Source organism: Mauremys mutica, chromosome 5 (genome assembly GCF_020497125.1).
Source record: "Mauremys mutica isolate MM-2020 ecotype Southern chromosome 5, ASM2049712v1, whole genome shotgun sequence".
NCBI classification, from domain to species: domain Eukaryota; kingdom Metazoa; phylum Chordata; order Testudines; family Geoemydidae; genus Mauremys; species Mauremys mutica.
In genome coordinates, this window is record NC_059076.1 from 91,886,306 (window position 1) to 91,905,446 (window position 19,141).

Genomic DNA, 19,141 nt, shown 5'->3' on the forward strand with positions numbered 1-19,141 from the left:
TGTTGTAGCCTCTCTCTTCAGTCAGATGGGCCAATGGTGAGCACAAACTCTGTACACCAATCTTTCTACAGGCTTTACAGTCCACCTTCTATTACTAGTTCAAGGCCTTGGTCCCAATCTTCAAAGCCATCAGTGGGCCAGGAGGACTCAGTTACATCAGAGATCTCATCTCCATATATGTACCAACAAGACAGCTGTGCTCTTCTGAGACAGTGCATATGACAAAGCCTAAAATGAAGTATGAGAGAACAGGACATAAAGCATTTTTGGCTCAGTAACAAGCTTTGAGAGGAGTTAGGAATATAGCACTGGAAGGGACCTCCTTCCCAGGTCACTGAATCCAGTCCTCTGCTATTACAACCCCATCATATACTCCTATTCATAAATTTATCAAGCTCCATCTTAAAACTAGTTAGGCTGTTTACCCCCATTACTCCTATTGGGAGGCTGTCCCAGAACCTCACTCTTCTGATGGTTAGAAACCTTATTCTACTTTCCAAACTAAATTTATTCATGGCCAGTTTATACCTATATGTCCTTGCTTCATCATTGTCCCTTAGCTTAAATAGCTCTTCTCCCACCTGATATCTCCCCCAATATATTTAGACAGAACAGTCATATCCCCATTCAGCCTTCATTTTGCTACATTAAATAAACCAAGTTTTTTTAATCTCCTCTCATAAGATTCCTCTGAAACTGAGACCAATCCAGAGCCTGATAAAGCCTTCCTAAAATAACTAGAATGAAACAACAATGAAAACTTCAAGGAAAACCTTCAATAAGCAGAGTGAGTGTCAGGCAAGTCTATTTACTGAGCCCTGACAGTATGCATACACTAGGAGAGACAGTCCCTGCCTTGAGAAAGTTACTAATAGCCCATTTAACTAGAATGCCTTCCCAGGAACAAGGAATGTCTTCTATGATATATGCAGAAGAGTATATGCAATGTATAATTAATAGCCTATTCCTGGCTTTTAACTTATGCCCTACCATGACAAATACCTACACTGAACTCCCATAGTGAATGTCCTGTACCTGGCACTGAGCAGGCAGCAGAAGCGGCCTCTGCCCTATCCCCAGCGCAGACCGAGTCCCCTCCCGAGACTGCAACATGAGTAGTAACGTCCTGTCTCCCGTTAACTGGGAAATCCACTCAGAGAAACACGGGCAATAATAAAACCAGTCCACTTTAGACATTAACCCACGTCGGGTACGCTGCGGCCCCCGGCCCCCGCTGGCTTTACCACCATTTCCTTACATATTTGTCCTTGTTGGTGTGGAAGGTGCGAGGCGGACTGTGCAGCGCGCTGTCAGACTGGCCCAACGGGGACCGCGGCCCTCGACCCCCGTTCAGCGCCAGGGGACACCTGTAACAGCGGCGAGGGGCAGGCAGGCAGCGCCAGCCTCTGCTCGCGGGGCCCGGCCGGGGTCAGTGCCTGTCACCGCCGTGACAGGCCCGAGGCGGGGGGACTAAACGCCGCTGATGGCCGGGCCGGGAGCCTGGCGGTCAGGGAGAGGGGAGCCATGGCGGGGTCACTACACAGCGCGCCGGGGCCGCCCATCCGGACCAGAGAGCCAGGCGCGGCGACGCCGCCGGGACGGGGACGGGGACCGGGCACCGCACACGGGGCGGGGGCTGCCTGGTGTCAGTGCAGAGCGGGGTTACCGGGGCCAACCCCCCTTACCGCGGGGCCCGGGCAGGCGGGCGCAAAGGCTGGGGCGTGTCTCCTCCTTAGGGTGCAGCGGCTCCGCCTCCGGCCCATCGAACTCCGCAGCCGCCGCCACCCGCAAAAACCCGGCCGCTGCCGCGCAACAGGGAACCGCGGCGGCTTCCTCTTCCTGTCACGTGACGGGGGCGGCCCGGAAACACCGCAGTCCACTAGGGGGACGCTCGCTCAACAGAGCGACCCCTCTCGGCGGGGCGGAGTAACAGCCCGGCCGGCACTATCCTCGCAGCGCTCGGCAAGGGACTGGGGAGGGCGATGGGGCGAGCCAATAGGAGCCCAGGCAGGCAGCAGGGGGCGTGGCTCCTATTGGGTCACCTGGGCAGAGGGTGGAGCGAAGGGGCGGCCACAGCTGATCTGGGACTGTGGGAGGTAGCGTGGGGCAGGGGGTGAAGTTCTGAGTGGGGCGGAGGAACTAAACTGGGACAACAGGATCATCAGGCCTGAGCCAGGCCCCCAGGGTATGTGTTAGCAGCACCACTGTTGATATTTACCCCTTCTTGTCAACTGTTGAGAATAGGCCACTTCCACCTTGATTGAATTGGCCTTGTCAGCACTGACACTCCCACTTGTTAAGGCAACTCCCATCTTTGCATGTGCTGTAACATTATATATACACACATTGCTTACTGTGTTTTTCACTCCATGCATCTGATGAAGTGGGTTTTAGCCCACGAAAGCTTATGGCCAAATAAATTTGTTAGTTTCTAAGGTGCAACAAGGACTCCTCATTGTTTTTGCTGATACAGACTAACACTCTGAAACCTGTGGTTATTAACCTTGTTCTTTATGCAGCACTGTCTGTGTACTAGCTGCTTTACCAGCAAATATGGAGATAAAGTTCCTGCCCCAAAGAGTTTGCAGGCAAACAGACAAAATATCAATGAGGGATGTAATGTAGGATGCAACAAAAGCAAAGTTGATTGCATATTGCATATTGAAGTGTATGATGTTTGTTTCAGCTGGCTTCATGACGGAGACAGCTAAGAAACATTATGCTGGTCACTTAAGTAAAACATCCAGCTAAGCTGGTATTGTAAGTGAAATTTGAGAGTACGACGGGGCTTGAGTATCACTTCTCTCACTCAAGGTGAAAGTTTGAACAACTAAACTTAAATACAATTGTTAAATGATGAAATGTAAAACTAAACAACACTGAGTGGTTAAAAACAGCAGTATCTGGTCAACTCTGGATCCTTTTCTACTGCTCTACAGCCACTGACCTTTTGGCACAGTTTTAAGTACAGGATGTACTACTTCTGCCTCTTCTTTTAAAACTAATTAGCCTGTGCTGTTATAAACTAGTGTTAAGTAAGTTGCATGTGAAAGACATATTGCACAACTTCTCTGTACAGTTGATCCGAAAATTGGGTTAATACAATCCTTATAATGTACAGAATGACATAGGTTTTTAAGTTGAAAATTGCCATGAAACACAAAGTAAATAATGCACTTCTATCACCTTTCACATAAGGATCTCAAATCACTTTACAGCCCCAGAACCCCAGTTTCAGCTAGGCAAGGAGCACAAGGTTCACATTGCACATGGGGTTGAAAGCAGAAGTTATTTATCAGTACTTTGTAACTCTACACAACAGTTTAGGATAGGAAGTGAAGAAGATGTCCATATCCCATTAAAGCTGCAAGGGAATTACCTGATTTGGAATTTATTCAGTACTTCAGAATTAAAACCCCTTCGTTTGCAAAGAATACCATAGAAACTTTAATAATCATAAGTGTTCAGGACTTTGGCTTTACATCTAATCAGAAAGCATCTTCAGCAGCTCAGTGTACTCTAGCACCAGTACTAATTAAGGGGGAAATGTGACACAGAATCACTAACACCTGCAACATCTGGGATTTGGATTTTGACCTTTCAAAGACAGACTCAACTCAAGCATGTATAATTAGATCTGATAGGATCACAGTGATATAGTGAGAAATTATGTCTAAATTAGGGATGTAAATAACATTTAAAAACACTAACCGTGTAATGGCTAAATGTTTACCTGGGAAACTAGGGATGTAGAAGGGTGTTATGTTTTAGGCGGGGCTCCGCTGCTGCCACTTCACCCAGGGATGCCCACTGCTGCCGCCGCTGCATCTGGGGCTCTGCTGCTGCCCGGCATACCAGTGTGTCCAGGGTCCTGGCAGCTGGGATGGACCCCGGCCGCGGGTCTGGCAGCCCAGAGGGACTACGGGCGCGCCAGGATGCCGGGCGGCAGCAGGGTGGCAGCCGGGACACCAGCCACAGGGCTGGCAGCCAGGACGGACCCTGGCAGCCGGGACCCCAGCTGGGACGGGCCCCAGGTGCACTGGGATGCTGGGCGGCAGCAGGGCAGCAGCGGGACCTCGGGCATGGGGCCAGCAGCCCAGAGGAACCCCGGGCAAGCGGGGCAGCAGCTGGGACCCTAGGCAGATTTTAACCATTAACAGAAAACTGTTACACCCTTACATCCGTAGTCCAAATTCTGCCTCAGACTTTTGTATGCAACTCCCATCACTTTTGATGAGGTGATTGCAATTTGGTCTGTACTGTGAGTGACCGTCTCTTTGTGGTCAATAAACCTCATTCATATTTAGCATTGGTTGCATAAATTCTCATCAAATCATAGAAATATAGGGCTGGAAGGGACCTCAAGAGGTCATCAAATCCAGCCCCCTGTGCTGAGGCAGAACCACGTAAACCTAGAACATCCCCGACAGGTGTTTGTCCAGCCTGTTCTTAAAAACCTCCAGTGACAGGGGGTTCCACAACCTCCCTTGGAAGCTTAATCCAGAGTTTAACTACCCTGAGAGTGAGAGTTAGAAAGTTTTTCTTTATATCTAACTTGAGTCTCCCTTGCTGCAGATTAAGACCATTATTTCTTGTCCTACTTCCAGTGGACATAGAACCATATTCTCACAGCTCTGCAAGTCTCTTATTCATGAAGAGCTGAGATGTGACTGAGATTCTTCCAAGTTACTGGCAGTGAATAGTTTTAAATAATCCATTACTTCTGTCATTGCACAAAAGGTCCAGCTACAGCAATATATGATGAGACTATGACCCATAAATATTTTGTGCTAAGCTTTGATAAGTACCTCGAGACTTATTCTTATGATGGTCTAATTGTCAATACATGTAGACTTTAACTTAAAAATCCACATTGTAAAACTACAACCTCATCATTCGTATACTGTTTTGTTAATTGACTGAAACAATTGAAGCAGTATCAAGGGATATGCTTCTAGGTGGATATATCTTGTGTTTGTAACTCATAAAACAATGTACTGTGTACATCTTCTATAATGTATCATTCATGAGGGACTAGGTTAAAAGAAAATTTACAATCTGATAATTTCTCACTCTAACCACAAAATATAACTGTCTCTGGTAGGATCTATAACAGACTGGACAAAGTGCCTGTAAAAGATTGCATAGAATTTGCATGCAGCTTCAGCAGTATATTACTCAAATAATCGTTTTTTTAAATTCCCAGTTTTTCTAACTTCAGACTCGTAATGCTATTGCCACAAAAACAAAACAACAGCACTTTTAAGGCATGCACAACAGGTTTACCTCTCTACCCATGTTCTCATTCTGTAGGTGGACTGAGGGACCATTACATCTTGCTATACCAATTTTAACTCAGCCCCTTGTGACATTATGTTCTTTAATGGCACAGTACAACCTTCAGTTAATGTTGAGAGAAGATATGAGGAGGTCTTTAATTTATATTGTGAAAATGTATAGAGGTGGAGTATCCAGATGACAGGAAGAAGAGTAGTAAGGGGAGAGCTCTGGGCCATACTGGGAGGGTAAGTGGGATGACATAAATCTAATCTCATGTGCAACGGGAACAAGGACCTGAAATAAGATTGATGAGGGCAACTTGGACTCTTCCATTGTCCGATTCACTTCAAATGTGGTAGAAATATTCTACCTCAGTCCAAGACCCACACTATCAGATTTTAGCCTACTGTTCCTTTATGGATATTAAAGTGGAGAATGGCAATATCGGGCTTACCATGGAAACTCAGTGGCAACCTGAACTATGGAATAGCTGGTGCAACTCCATATTAGTTTAATTTCAAAAACAAAGACAGTTTAGGGTTACCAGAGAGCAAAAAATACAAACATTTTGAACATGAAAGGAATATCTCACCTAATTGTTTTTCTGTCTTTAAGTTAAATGCTAACTTAGTTCCTTTCAAAATTTCTAGGAAAATCCTTCTTCTACTGACTTGAAAATTTTCATCCAAAAAACATTTTATATAAAAAAACAAGGAGTTGAAATTATAACCTCTGCTATAATTGTTCCTGCACAAACTGTAGAATCACTAGCATCGTGCTATAACATGTTTGAAAAGTTAATGGGAAGAGAGGGAATTAAAACTTTAAATACATTGGCTAATGCATTTATTTTCAATGTCTTATCTAACTGACATTATCCTGCACTGCCATTACTGAACAATAAACACACCAAGAGAATGGGTGGGAATTATTCCATGTTCATGGGTCAGATTGCACTCTCTCTGGAGGGGAAGGAATATGGGAGGAGCCATGAGGTTCAACTTTGAGGGTTTCCTACAAATCTTTTTTTTAAAGACTAAAGGGGAAGGGAACCCCACTCCCTTCTGGTCCATCTTCTGCCCCCTCTCTCCCCCCCCCCCGCCCCGATATCCCCTAGGATGGGAACCCTGAAATCCTGAGGAGTCCAATCCTTAAGGAGAATTCACATCTGGTCTTCTGTGTGGCTAGCCAAAGGTGAAAAGGGGACTTTGTTAGGCAATGACACAGCATGAGCTGTAGCATCCTTTTCACTCACCAAAGCTGAGGAAAGGATTTTGTCCAAAGGGAATGAATTCTGTTGATTTACATAATGGTGAAGTTATGTTGACAATTCCAGTGCCAGTCTGAAATCATTATGATTTTCACTGTGTTTACATGTTGTACTTTGACCACTCTATCTGTAGTGTTTCAGGAATACAGAGACCACCTCCTCTCCCATTTGCAATCTCATAAGATCCCTGTTATAGCTAGAGCAGTTTCTCATGTGGAGGGATGCTGCTTGAGTATATGGGATGCAAAGAGGTACTGAAAATAGACAATACATTAGCACTTTGGATGCTGGTATTTTCAGTGTGTAATGAAAGAGATAAATTAATTGAGGTTTTAAGACCCTACATTTGACCTATATGACCATAAAGCCAGATGGGAAAAGTCTTCTCGATTCTAAATATGTAGTTTTGTTTGCTTGTCTTTTATGGCTGCCACTCCATTGCTTGGTCATGAAAGGAAAAACACAATAGCCTCTAATTATATTAGACCTACCAAAATAAGTTGCATCCATGTTACTGGGAGCAGAATTTGGCCCAGTTATTTGTATTGTCTTTGCTGGCTTAACAGCACTCAAATCTATTCTGGTACACCACATTATTTTTTTATTTAATGTACTTTAAATTCCTGGGTTCAAATATTTGCTGAATGGAAAAGGACTAAATTGGCAGTGGGAAATGTTGTTTCTAGTCCCAAAAGTGTATTATAAACTGTGTCAAATTTAAAACAAACACTTAGATCCCCACCCTGTTTTCACAGAAATCAGTGGCAAAACTTTTATTTGACAGTGTCCCTTAAGATAACCCTTTTTAAAATATAGTAAGAAGATTCTTACATGGTGTAAATTAGCATAGTGCCACTGACTTCAATGGAATTAAACCAATTTATATCATTTGAAGATCTGGCCCAATATAAGCTTCTTGTTGATATTTAAAGTTTGTATGTGTTAAGGTGGATAGGAAATCTATGATTAATGCATGGACAGACAGAGGAGAGATAAAATATGATATATATGAATGTTACATGGTCATTCCCATGTAGTCTCAGTTCTAATATTAGTTTAAACATTAAAAAAGAACATTTCTCATGACCAAAAAAAAAATACATTTTGTGGCAGAATCCTTTCTTCCTCTTTACCTCCCATGCATCTGAGTGATTCTCTCTTGCCAACTGTCTCTTGTTTTACATATTCCTGCTACTGTGGAATTCTTATATTTTCCTCTAAAGCAGCTGGTACTAGTATCAGAGACTGGACATGATGGATCTTGGGTATGGCAATTCCTATGTTCAAAGGGTTGTCCAGATGTGATCCAAGCATTAACTCTCTTCTCATTTTGGGAAGCAATGTTTTTCTCCTTTAAACTCCTTTCTATCCTCTCTCACCACTAAAAGCCTTTTATAAGAATGGTACAAATGCCTTTCTGAAGATCAGTGACTCTGAGAGATTCCTACTGCAAGTATCTGTCACTGCTGTCTCTCTGCCTATTAGATTTTGGAATAGTCTCACCAGGAATTAGTGGAAGCCTCAGCTGTCACAATGTAGTTTAAAATGTATGTCTAAAGCACCAGAAAAGGTACTCTAGGGAACAGTTCTGCATTAGTAGAAAAGTGGGCTAGATGATCTGTCAGGTCTTTTCCATTTATAATTTATCTGATTCTGTATCTCAATGGCATAATTGTGTTCTACTAACCAGAGAGTGATAGTCTCCTACATCTCAGAACACAGAGTTTTCACAGTGCCACCGTATCAGCCTGACAATACAGAGTGTCCTATTATTTGGGGCCTCATCTAAAGCCCAATAAAATAAATAGGAGTCTTTCCACTGATTTAAATGAGCCTTAGATCAGGCCCCCACGCATTTTTTATCATTGTTAAGTCTGAAGGAATTTAAATGGAAAATTTTAATTTGTCTCACCTTTCCTCCTTTTTGATCTGATCATACACTTAGGGATGGATTATACTCTTATCAAACAAATTACATGTCAAACAGGTTTTAATTGCATTATTTCACATACAATACAAGCTTATTTAGTCAGAGTGATAGATATAACAGTACAATGATTGAAAGATACGAACAGTTCATCCCAGTGCATTAAATATCTTTGAGCATTATATACAAATTTAGCTAGAGTTACAACTAATCAGTTTCCAGCACAATGCAGAAAATCATTGGTCAGAAATTTAGCTACCCGTACGTATCTTCAAGAGGAATGTCCTAAAGTATTTATTATTAAGTGTTTAATCCTTTTTGATTGACTACAGTCTTAATGATGGAAATTTGCCCACCCACACCACATGTCCTTCTGCTTATAAAGTACAGAGTTTGTGAGTATTCTAGAAAATATTATGAACTATAGAATAATAGACAGTCCAAAAAAGACTTGACTTAAATCACATGTAACAACTGCCTTAGTTACTGGTTATTATAGAGGGTTTTGTCAAGCTTGAGTGGTGGGCAAATTAGCTCATAAATGTATGAGACACACAATACTTTGTTTAGATTATCCCAATGGCATGTAGATGCTGAAAGTATCAACATCATTTTATAAATTGTATTTAAAATACAGTGCTCCTTCTCTATAAAGTTGCATACAGCTCGATAGCTAATATAAGGAGAAAGCTTGTAATGGATTTCAATGGATCACATATGATCTAGAATCAAATTGACTTAGAGAACTTTCCAGGGTAGCCTTATAACGAAGATTCATGTTAAAATGAGCCTTGTATATAACATACATCTTAGACCCTAGAATTAACTAAAAGCAGCAAAGAGTCTTGTGGCACCTTATAGACTAACAGATGTTTTGGAGCATGAGCTTTCGTGGGTGAATACCCACTTCGTCGGATGCATGTAGTGGAAATTTCCAGGGGCAGGTATATATAAGCAAGCAAGAAGTTGGCTAGAGATAACGAGATTAGTTCAATCAGGGAGGATGAGGCCCTCTTCTAGCAGCTGAGGTGTGAAAACCAATAGAGGAGAAACTGGTTTTGTAGTTGGCAAGCCATTCACAGTCTTTAAGACAGGTAGCTGTCTAAACTCCTACCTGCCACATGGGGCCACAACTGTGGTACCCCTAACCCACCCAGCAATATCGTCAATCTATCCAACCACACACTCAGCCCAGAAGAAAAGTCTGTCCTATCTCGGGGACTCTCTTTCTGCCCTGCCACCCACACTAACATAAAACAGTTCTGCAGCGATCTGGAAGCCTACTTTCGCCGTCTCCGACTCAAAGAATACTTTCAGGATAACACTGAACAGCCCACTGATACACAGTTACCCTCCCACCAACAGCACAAGAAGAAGAACTCCACATGGACTCCTCCTGAGGGTCGAAATGACAGTCTGGACCTATACATAGAATGCTTCCGCCGACGTGCACAGGCAGAAATTGTGGAAAAACAACATCGCTTGCCTCATAACCTAAGTTGTGCAGAATGCAATGCCATCCACAGCCTCAGAAACCACCTTGACATTATAATCAAAGAGGCTGATAAAGGAGGTGCTGTTGTCATCATGAACAGGTCTGACTACCAAAAGGAGGCCGCCAGACAACTCTCCAATACCAAATTCTACAGGCCACTTCCCTCAGATCCCACTGAGGAATACACTAAGAAACTGCACCATCTACTCAGGACACTCCCTACACTAACACCGGAACAAATCAACATATCCTTAGAGCCCCGACCAGGGTTATTCTATCTACTACCCAAGATCCACAAACCCAGAAATCCTGGGCGCCCCATCATCTCGGGCATTGGCACTCTCACTGAAGGACTGTCTGGATATGTGGACTCTCTACTCAGACCCTATGCCACCAGCACTCCCAGCTATCTCCGTGACACCACTGATTTCCTGAGGAAACTACAATGCATTGGTGACCTTCCAGAAAACACCATCCTAGCCACCATGGATGTAGAGGCTCTCTACACAAACATCCCACACACTGATGGAATACAAGCTGTCAGGAACAGTATCCCTGATGATGCCACAACACAACTGGTTGCTGAGCTCTGTGCCTTTATCCTCACACACAACTATTTCAAATTTGATGACAATATATATCTCCAGATCAGTGGCACCGCTATGGGCACCCGCATGGCCCCACAATATGCCAACATTTTTATGGCCGACCTGGAACAACGCTTCCTCAGCTCTCGTCCACTCACGCCCCTTCTCTACCTATGCTACATTGATGACATCTTCATCATCTGGACCCATGGGAAGGAGACTCTGGAAAAATTCCACCATGATTTCAACAGCTTCCATCCCACCATCATCCTCAGCCTGGACCAGTCTGCACGGGAGGTCCACTTCCTAGACACCATGGTGCAAATAAGTGATGGTCACATTAACACCACCCTATACCGAAAACCTACCGACCGCTATGCCTACCTTCATGCCTCCAGCTTCCATCCTGGACACACCACACAATCCATTGTCTACAGCCAAGCACTGAGGTACAACCGTATCTGCTCTAATCCCTCAGACAGAGACCAACACCTGCAAAATGTCCATCAAGCATTCTCAAAACTACAATACCCGCACGAGGAAATAAGGAAACAGATCAACAGAGCCAGACGTGTACCCAGAAGCCTCCTACTGCAAGACAAACCCAAGAAAGAAACCAACAGGACTCCACTGGCCATCACATACAGTCCCCCGCTAAAACCCCTCTAATGCATCATCAGGGATCTACAACCCATCCTGGACAATGATCCCACACTTTCACAGACCTTGGGTGGCAGGCCAGTTCTCGCCCACAGACAACCTGCCAACCTGAAGCATATTCTCACCAGTAACTGCACACCGCACCATAGTAACTCTAACTCAGGAACCAATCCATGCAACAAACCTCGTTGCCAACTCTGCCCACATATCTACACCAGCGACACCATCACAGGACCTAACTAGATCAGTCACACCATCACTGGTTCATTCACCTGCACGTCCACCAATGTAATATACGCCATCATATGCCAGCAATGCCCCTCTGCTATGTACATCGGCCAGACTGGACAGTCTCTAAGGAAAAGGATAAATGGACACAAATCAGATATTAGGAATGGCAATATACAAAAACCTGTAGGAGAACACTTCAACCTCCCTGGCCACACAATAGCAGATCTTAAGGTGGCCATCCTGCAGCAAAAAAACTTCAGGACCAGACTTCAAAGAGAAACTGCTGAGCTTCAGTTCATCTGCAAATTTGACACCATCAGCTCAGGATTAAACAAAGACTGTGAATGGCTTGTCAGCTACAAAACCAGTTTCTCCTCCCTTGGTTTTCACATCTCAGCTGCTAGAAGAGGGCCTCATCCTCCCTGATTGAACTAACCTCATTATCTCTAGCCTGCTTCTTGCTTGCATATATATACCTGCCCCTGGAGATTTCCACTACATGCATCCGATGAAGTGGGTATTCACCCACCAAAGCTCATGCTCCAAAACGTCTGTTAGTCTATAAGGTGCCACAAGACTCTTTGCTGCTTTTACAGATCCAGACTAACACAGCTACCCCTCTGATACTAGAATTAACTATGTACTTATCATATAGTCAAAGGGCAGGACTTCATATCAGTTAGGAAGGTGGGAAGCATTTAAAAAAGTAAAGTAAAAAGCTGTACATTTTATACAATCTGTTATAAATCATTATTATTTTATTTGATTTTTTTGTTCCACTTGAATTAAAAATGCACATATATAGGTTCCTTCAGGCCAGGGATCTCAAAGTGCTTAAAGATATTAATGAAGTAAGCCTCACAACATCCCTGTATTACTATCCCCATTTTACAGATAGAGTATACTGAAGCTCAGAGAAGATAATTGACTTGTCACAAACCAAGTTAATGTCAGAATTGGGTATTAGAACCAAGATCTCAGCTCCCAGTTCTGTGCCTTAACTTCAGAGTCATGCTTCCTTTCTTTTAGGGGTCAGTCATCGGCCCTCATGTGCACCTCTGTAGAAGAGTAAGGGAGTGTAAGGAGCCTCCTTATGCCTTGCATGAGCTACCTCCATCACCACAACCTTCACAGGCAGAAGAGAAGAGAGGCCACTATCAGGCAGCTACTTCCCATCCCACAGAGTTTATGGGGACTGAGTAGGGAAGACTGGGAATTGACTCCATCCCCACCAGTGCACTGGCTCGTGCACCAGATTCATCACAGAAAAGGAAATAATTTGGGCTAGCAATAGACTGACCAATTTTCCTGTCACATCAAAGAAAGTCCCATATATAACCAAAAACCTCCTGACTCATGATTTAATAATGTTATCTCCTGCAGTGCAGGCGAAGAAGCTTGGGGCAGGTGATCCAGCAGGGCCAGGGCTGAGATGGAGTGGGGTGGGGCATCACAGGAGGAGAACCCCACTTGGTCACTGGAGCAAGAGCTTCAGCTGTCACTGGAATGGAAGATGACGGGTGCTGCCATCTTGGATCACACTACTCAGCATTGAGCAGGTCTATTTGCTCTTGGCACATGAAACTAGAATGATGCTGAATTGCTATTGCATGAGGCAAAAGTGGAGAGTGTGGCCTAGTGGAGGGAGTTTCTGTGCATGTGTGAAAGACTTGGGCTGGGCAGGGACACCCTGAGAGGAGAGTAGCTGTGGAGAGCAGAGCATGTGGGGGAGGAAGGAGTGGAGGTACCTGATGCCTTCCCCTTCAGGGGGCTCGTTGCTGGGTCTTATGGGTGGCAGGTTGAGCTGGGTGCAGAGGGACATTGATGGGCTGGGATCTCAGTTCATTGGGACACTGAGATATGGTCCTTTTGGGTTAAATCTCATAACTGGAATATTGGTACAGAGGGGCATGGCTTGTCCAGGAAGGAATGGCAGGAAAAAAAGGATATAGATGTTGCATTACAGATCAAAAATATATACGCTTGTTCTGAGGTTCAGAAGGAGGTGAAAGTCAGACCAGTTAAAAGTCTTTGGGTAAAAGGAGAAAAAATAGGGGTGACCTCATGTCTAGGGGTCTACCATAGGCCACCAAATCAGAGAAAGGAGGCGGATGAGGCATTTCTAGAACAAATAACAGAAATATCCACAACAAGACCAGTAGTAATGGGGGACTTGAACTATCTAGACATCTGTTGGAAAAGAAATAAAACTAAACACACAATTTCTAATAAGTTCTTGGAATACATTGGGGACAAGTTTTTGTTTTAGAAAGGGGAGGAAGCCATTTTAGTTTCGATTCTTACCAAGAGGGAGGAATTGGTTGCGAATCTGAAGTTGAAAGCAATTTGGGGTGAAATTGGTTATGAAATGATAGACTGCATGATTCTGAGAAAAAGAAGGAGTTGAGAGCATCAGAATAAGGACAATGGGCAACAAAAAGGCAGACTTTAACGAACTCAGAGAACTAGTAGGTAAGTTCCAGGGGAAGAAAATCTAAGGGAAAAAGGAGTTCAGGAGAACTGGCAGTTTTTCAAGGAGACAATATTAAACACACAACTACCAACTGTTCTGATGTGAAGGAAAGACAGGAAGAATAGTAAGAAGCCAATAAAGCTCCATCAGGAGCTTTTTAATGACCCGAAAATCAAAAAGAAATTGTACAAAAAGTGGAAACATGGACTATTTTTTTTATTTCAGAAGGTGGAGAAAGCTACTATGATAGAGGCTGTTCTAGATTTGATTTTGACCAATAGGGAGGAATTGGTTGGGAATTTGAAAGTGGAAGGCAGTTTAGGTGAAAGTGATCATGAAATGGTAGAATTAATGATTCTAAGCATTGGCAGATTAGCAGCCAGAGGCCCTGACCAACTGCGGTGCCCCGGTGCCCCAAACCACTCTGCCCATGACCCGGCTCCCCGGCTGGAGCATCAGGCGGGCAGAGCGGGGCAAGCCCAGTGCCCCAATCCCATTTCCCCGTCAGGAGCACCGGAGGGAGAGGGAAAGGGGGAACTGCAGGTGGAAGGGGTGTAGGAGGGTTCTCTGGGCTGGGACTGAGGGGTTCGGAGGGCAGGAGGGGAATCAGGGCTGGGGCAATCATGGAGAGAGGCTCAGGAGTGCAGGCTCCGAGCGGCACTTACCTCAAGCGCTCCCGGAAGCAGCAGCATGTCCCTTCTCCGACTCCTATGCAGAGGCGCAGCCTCATCTGCAGGCACCACCCCTACAGCTCCCATTGGAGCACCAGAGGGGGCCACTGGGGCGGGGCCATTGGAGTGTGTAGGAGCTGGAGATGGCCCATGTCGCTGCTTCTGGGAGCCACGTGGAGCAGCCCCCAACCCTGTGCCTCAGCTGGAGCACCGGAGCAGGGCAAGTCATAAATCCTGCTCCCCAGCGGGAGCTCGAGGGCTGGCTTAAAATGGCTTGTGGGCCGGATCCGGCCCAAGGACTGTAGTTTGCCCAGCCCTGCACTAGCCATCTTTTACCTATATCCGCATACGCAAGCCATCTCACAAGGGCTAGCGATGAGGGGAGGGAAGGGAAGGAGTGGGTGGCAAGGTTTTGCAGAGAAGAGGCAGCGCGAAGGTGATGCTGGAGGGAAGGGGCTTCGCATCACATGCTGCTCCCAGGGGCTCGCAAGTGACGGCACACAGCAGCAGCAGTGCATGTTGCATCACAGTGGGGTGGAGGGGTGGGGCACTGGGGCACCGCCCACTCCAAATCCCATGGCCGGGGCTGGGCCCTGCTGCCCAGGAGCCGTCGGGCCAGACCTGGGATTGGGAGCCCAGTCAGTGCTGCCAGGCCATGCCCTGATGGGGACACTGGCACTGCCTGAGGGGCCTGAGCTGCTGGATAGGAATCAGTGTGACGAGCGGCTGCTGGACAGCCCCGATTCCAACCTGCCGCCCAGCCCCAGCCACTGGCTGCTGCTGCCGGCCCCGAGCGCGCTGCACCCTCCAGGCTGCCCGAGCTGGAAGCTGGTGAGTAGAGCCCTGTGTGGTTGTATCCACATCCGATCCACTATCCGCAAAAATGGTCCATGGATATGAAGCAGATATCAACAGATTTGCAGGGCTCTACTTATGAAATTCATTGTCAGATACTTAAGGAACTAGCTGAAGCAATCTTGGAACTGATAGCAATGATCTTAGAGAATTCATGGAGAATGGGTGAGGTCCTAGAGGGCTGGAGAAGGGCAACTTAGTACATATATTTAAAAAGAAGAACAAAGAAGACCTGGGAAACTATAGTCCAATCAGCCTAACTTCAATACCTGGAAAGATACTGGAACAAATGATTGAAGAATCAGTTTGTAAGCACATAGTGGATAGTAAAATTATAAGGAATAACCAGCATGCATTTCTCAAGAACAAAACATGCCAAAAAAACCCTAATTTCCTTCTTTGAAAGGTTCACTGGTCTAGTGGTTCGGTGGGAAGCAATACCAATAGCCACGATATATCTTGATTTTTAGTAGGGCTTTTAACGCAATCCCACATGACATTTTCATAAGCAAACTAGGGAAATGAAGTCTAGATGAAATTGCTATTAAGTGGATGCAAAAACGGTTGAAAGAGTAGTTATCATTGGTTTTCTGTCAAACAGGGGGTGGGGCGGGGGATATATTGTGGTCAGTCCTGGGTCTGGTACTATTCAATATTTTCATTAATAACTTGGATAATGGCATGGAGAATATGATTATAAAATTTGTGGATGACATCAAGCTGTGAGGGGTTGCTAGCTCTCTGGAAGACAGGATTAGAATTCAAAACAACTGAGACAAATTGTAGAACTGGCCTGAAATCAACAAGATGCAATTCAATAAAGAAAAGTGCAAAATACTACGCTTAGGCAGGAAAAAAATCAGATGCACAACTACAAAATAAGAACTAATTGGCTATATCATAGTACTGCTGAAAAGGATCTGGGGTTATAATGGATCACAAACTGAATATGAGCCAACATAGTGGGAAAGATGTAGACAAATTGGAGAGTGTCCCAAGGAGAGCAACAAAAATGATAAAGGTTTAGTAAACCTGACCTATGAGGAAAGTTTGAACAAAAGGCATGTTTAGTCTTGAGAAAAGAAGACTGAGTTGGGGGGAACCTGATAGTCTTCAAATATGTTAAGGGCTGTTATTAAGAGGACAATAATCAATTGTTCTTCATGTTCAGCTACGGTAGAACAAGAAGCAATGGGCTTAATCTGCTGCAAGAGAGATCTAGGTTAGATATTCTGAAAAACCTTCTAACTACAAGAGTAATTAAAATCTGGAATAGGCTTCTGAGGGAGTTTGGAATCTCCATCACTGAGGTTTTGAAAAAGAGGTTGGACAAACAAGGTTTACTTGGTCCTTCATCAGTAGAGGGGGCTGGACTTGATGTTCTCTTGAGGTTTGGGAGATTCTAGAACAGGTTTGGGGTATTTCCTCTGTCGTCAAGTCCTTCATCCCCACTCCAGACTTCAAACCAGAAATTCTCTGGGGACTCTGATGCTCTCAGAAAAGAGCTATTTTTCGTAGTCCTCCCATCCAGATCCCAAAAGCAGGGCGTTTTGTAATGAAAGTTTAATATAAATATTTCCCTCCGCCATATGTTTGCAAAAACAGCATTAGAGTAATAGTAAAGGATTAAAATAAATTGAAATTAACAACCATATATAGATTTAATTTGGTAAAACTTTAGCTCTTAGTTGGTGGGAACAATCAGTGAATCCAGAGCGTAATTATTTTTACAAAATACAGATTTAATGTAGTAGCCATAGTCATATTAAAGATCCCACCTTATCTATTGGCAATAGTATTTCTAAAGATGTGCATGATTAGAAGAAAAGTATACAGTGGCATTCAGGGGCCTCCCACCCTGGGAGCCAAACCCCCTCTCGAGGGCCTTGCACCCCATATCTCTCTGGCATTAATTTGGAAATGTTGGTCAGGAGGGCTAGCAAAAGGATGGCTGCAGATTATTCCCTTGGAAAAAAGGGGAAGCAGAAACCCGATTGTGATTCTGCTCCTGTGACCTTGCTCCTGGGGCAATACAGCTATGAATTATCCTATACTGATGCTGAATTGTAGGGTTACAATCCAGTTCTTAATATTTACTATGAGAAAGATTTTCAAAAGCACTCAGTGGGAGCAATTAGGCCAGTGCTGAACTCAATGGTAAAACAACTGACTTCAGTGGAAGCAGAGGTAGGCCAATGCTGAACACTTGTTAAAAAGCCACCCAATTATTTAAATTGTTACATTTAATCAAAAGCATTAATTAATATGCATTTAAGTAACATACTGAAAATATGCTGAAAAATTGTTAGACTCTGGGGAAAATTGTCCTCTGAATTCTAACTAAATATATGTTAAAGATCTCACTCTCTTACAAAGAAACTGTAAACAATAGCCATGGTTTATATAGGATCTACTGTTCATAGACTTTAACACCAGAAGGGACCATCATGATAATCTAGTCTGACCTCCTGCACATTGCAAGCCACAAAACCTCACTCACCCACTCTTGTAATAGACCCATAATTTCTGGCTGAATTACTGAAGTCCTCTTTAGAGACTTAAAGTTACAGAGAATTCACCATTTATCTAGTTGAAACCTGCAAGTGACCTGGGCCCCATATAGCCAGGGGCAGCGCCAGGCACCAGCGCACCAAGTGCGTGCCTGGGGCGGCAAGCCACGGGGGGCGGCCTGCCGATCGCCGTGAGGGTGCAGTCAGGCTGCCTTCAGTGGCATGCCTGTGGGAGGTCCGCCAGTCCCACGGCTTCGGCGGCAATTCGGCAGCGGGTATGCTGAAGGTGCGGGACCGGCAGACCTCCCGCAGGCATGCCACCGAAAGCAGCGTGACTGCCATGCTTGGGGCGGCAAAATACATAGAGCCGCCCCTGCATATAGCAGAGGAAGGCGAAAAATCCCCAAGGTCTCTGCCCCCAAATATGATGGTCATTTGGACCCTGAGCATTTCCGCAAGACCCAACAGTCCAACACCTGTGAAAGAATACTCTGTAGGAACTCAGAGCCCTTCCCATCCAGCGTCACAGTTGCTCCAGAACTGAAGAAAGTGTGGATGTTAAACTGTGTTCCCCAAACTAGGTTAGCATCAAAGTTGATTCACAGAAAATTATGTGAACAAAAAGAAAATATTTGTGTTCACTTATGCTCAAAAAAAGGGATGGGGAAGTCCAACAAGTCTTCCAAATAGAAAGAGGCAGAATTAATCAGGAAATATTAACTTTAAATTTTTAAGAGGGTACCACAAGTGATGGAAGTTAAAAATGAAAAAGTATTTGACACTCTGTAAAAAATGTATAATAGACACTGTTTCCCCACAGTGATAATGCATACCATGTTTTTCATAGTGATATTATTATGATATGGTTATAGCATAATTATGATGCATTTTATGCAAGATAAATCATGAGGTATAATTGGAAAAGTTATGATTTGCTGAATATGATTATCCTATTTGTATGCATATTTCATTTTTATCTGAAGTTATGAATATTGACTATGTATCTGTATTTCAAATGTAGTTACACCTGGATAATGCCCACTAGACAAGATGCTTTCAATCTAGACAGTGGGTGGGGAAGGGTCCACTCAGGGCAATGGGCCATTAGGAAAGAACAATAGGCCTTAGGAGAAGTTTATCTCCACCTGGGGAACCTTCCTGAGAATGCTACAGACAGCCTCC

General features: G+C 44.4%; 1 protein-coding gene across 4 annotated transcripts in view; it reads right to left on the bottom strand.

The window, feature by feature from the left end:
* Positions 1-1,905, bottom strand: part of EXOC1 (exocyst complex component 1) — a 63,001-nt gene extending 61,096 nt beyond the window's left edge. For 2 of the 4 annotated variants that reach the window (XM_045017485.1, XM_045017484.1), the window contains exon 1: positions 1,686-1,905. The gene's annotated coding sequence lies outside the window, so the exon portion shown is untranslated. The remainder of the gene's footprint in view (positions 1-1,685) is intronic. The other 2 variants (XM_045017487.1, XM_045017486.1) reach the window with 1 other exon arrangement.
* Positions 1,906-19,141: the final 17,236 nt, after the last annotated feature.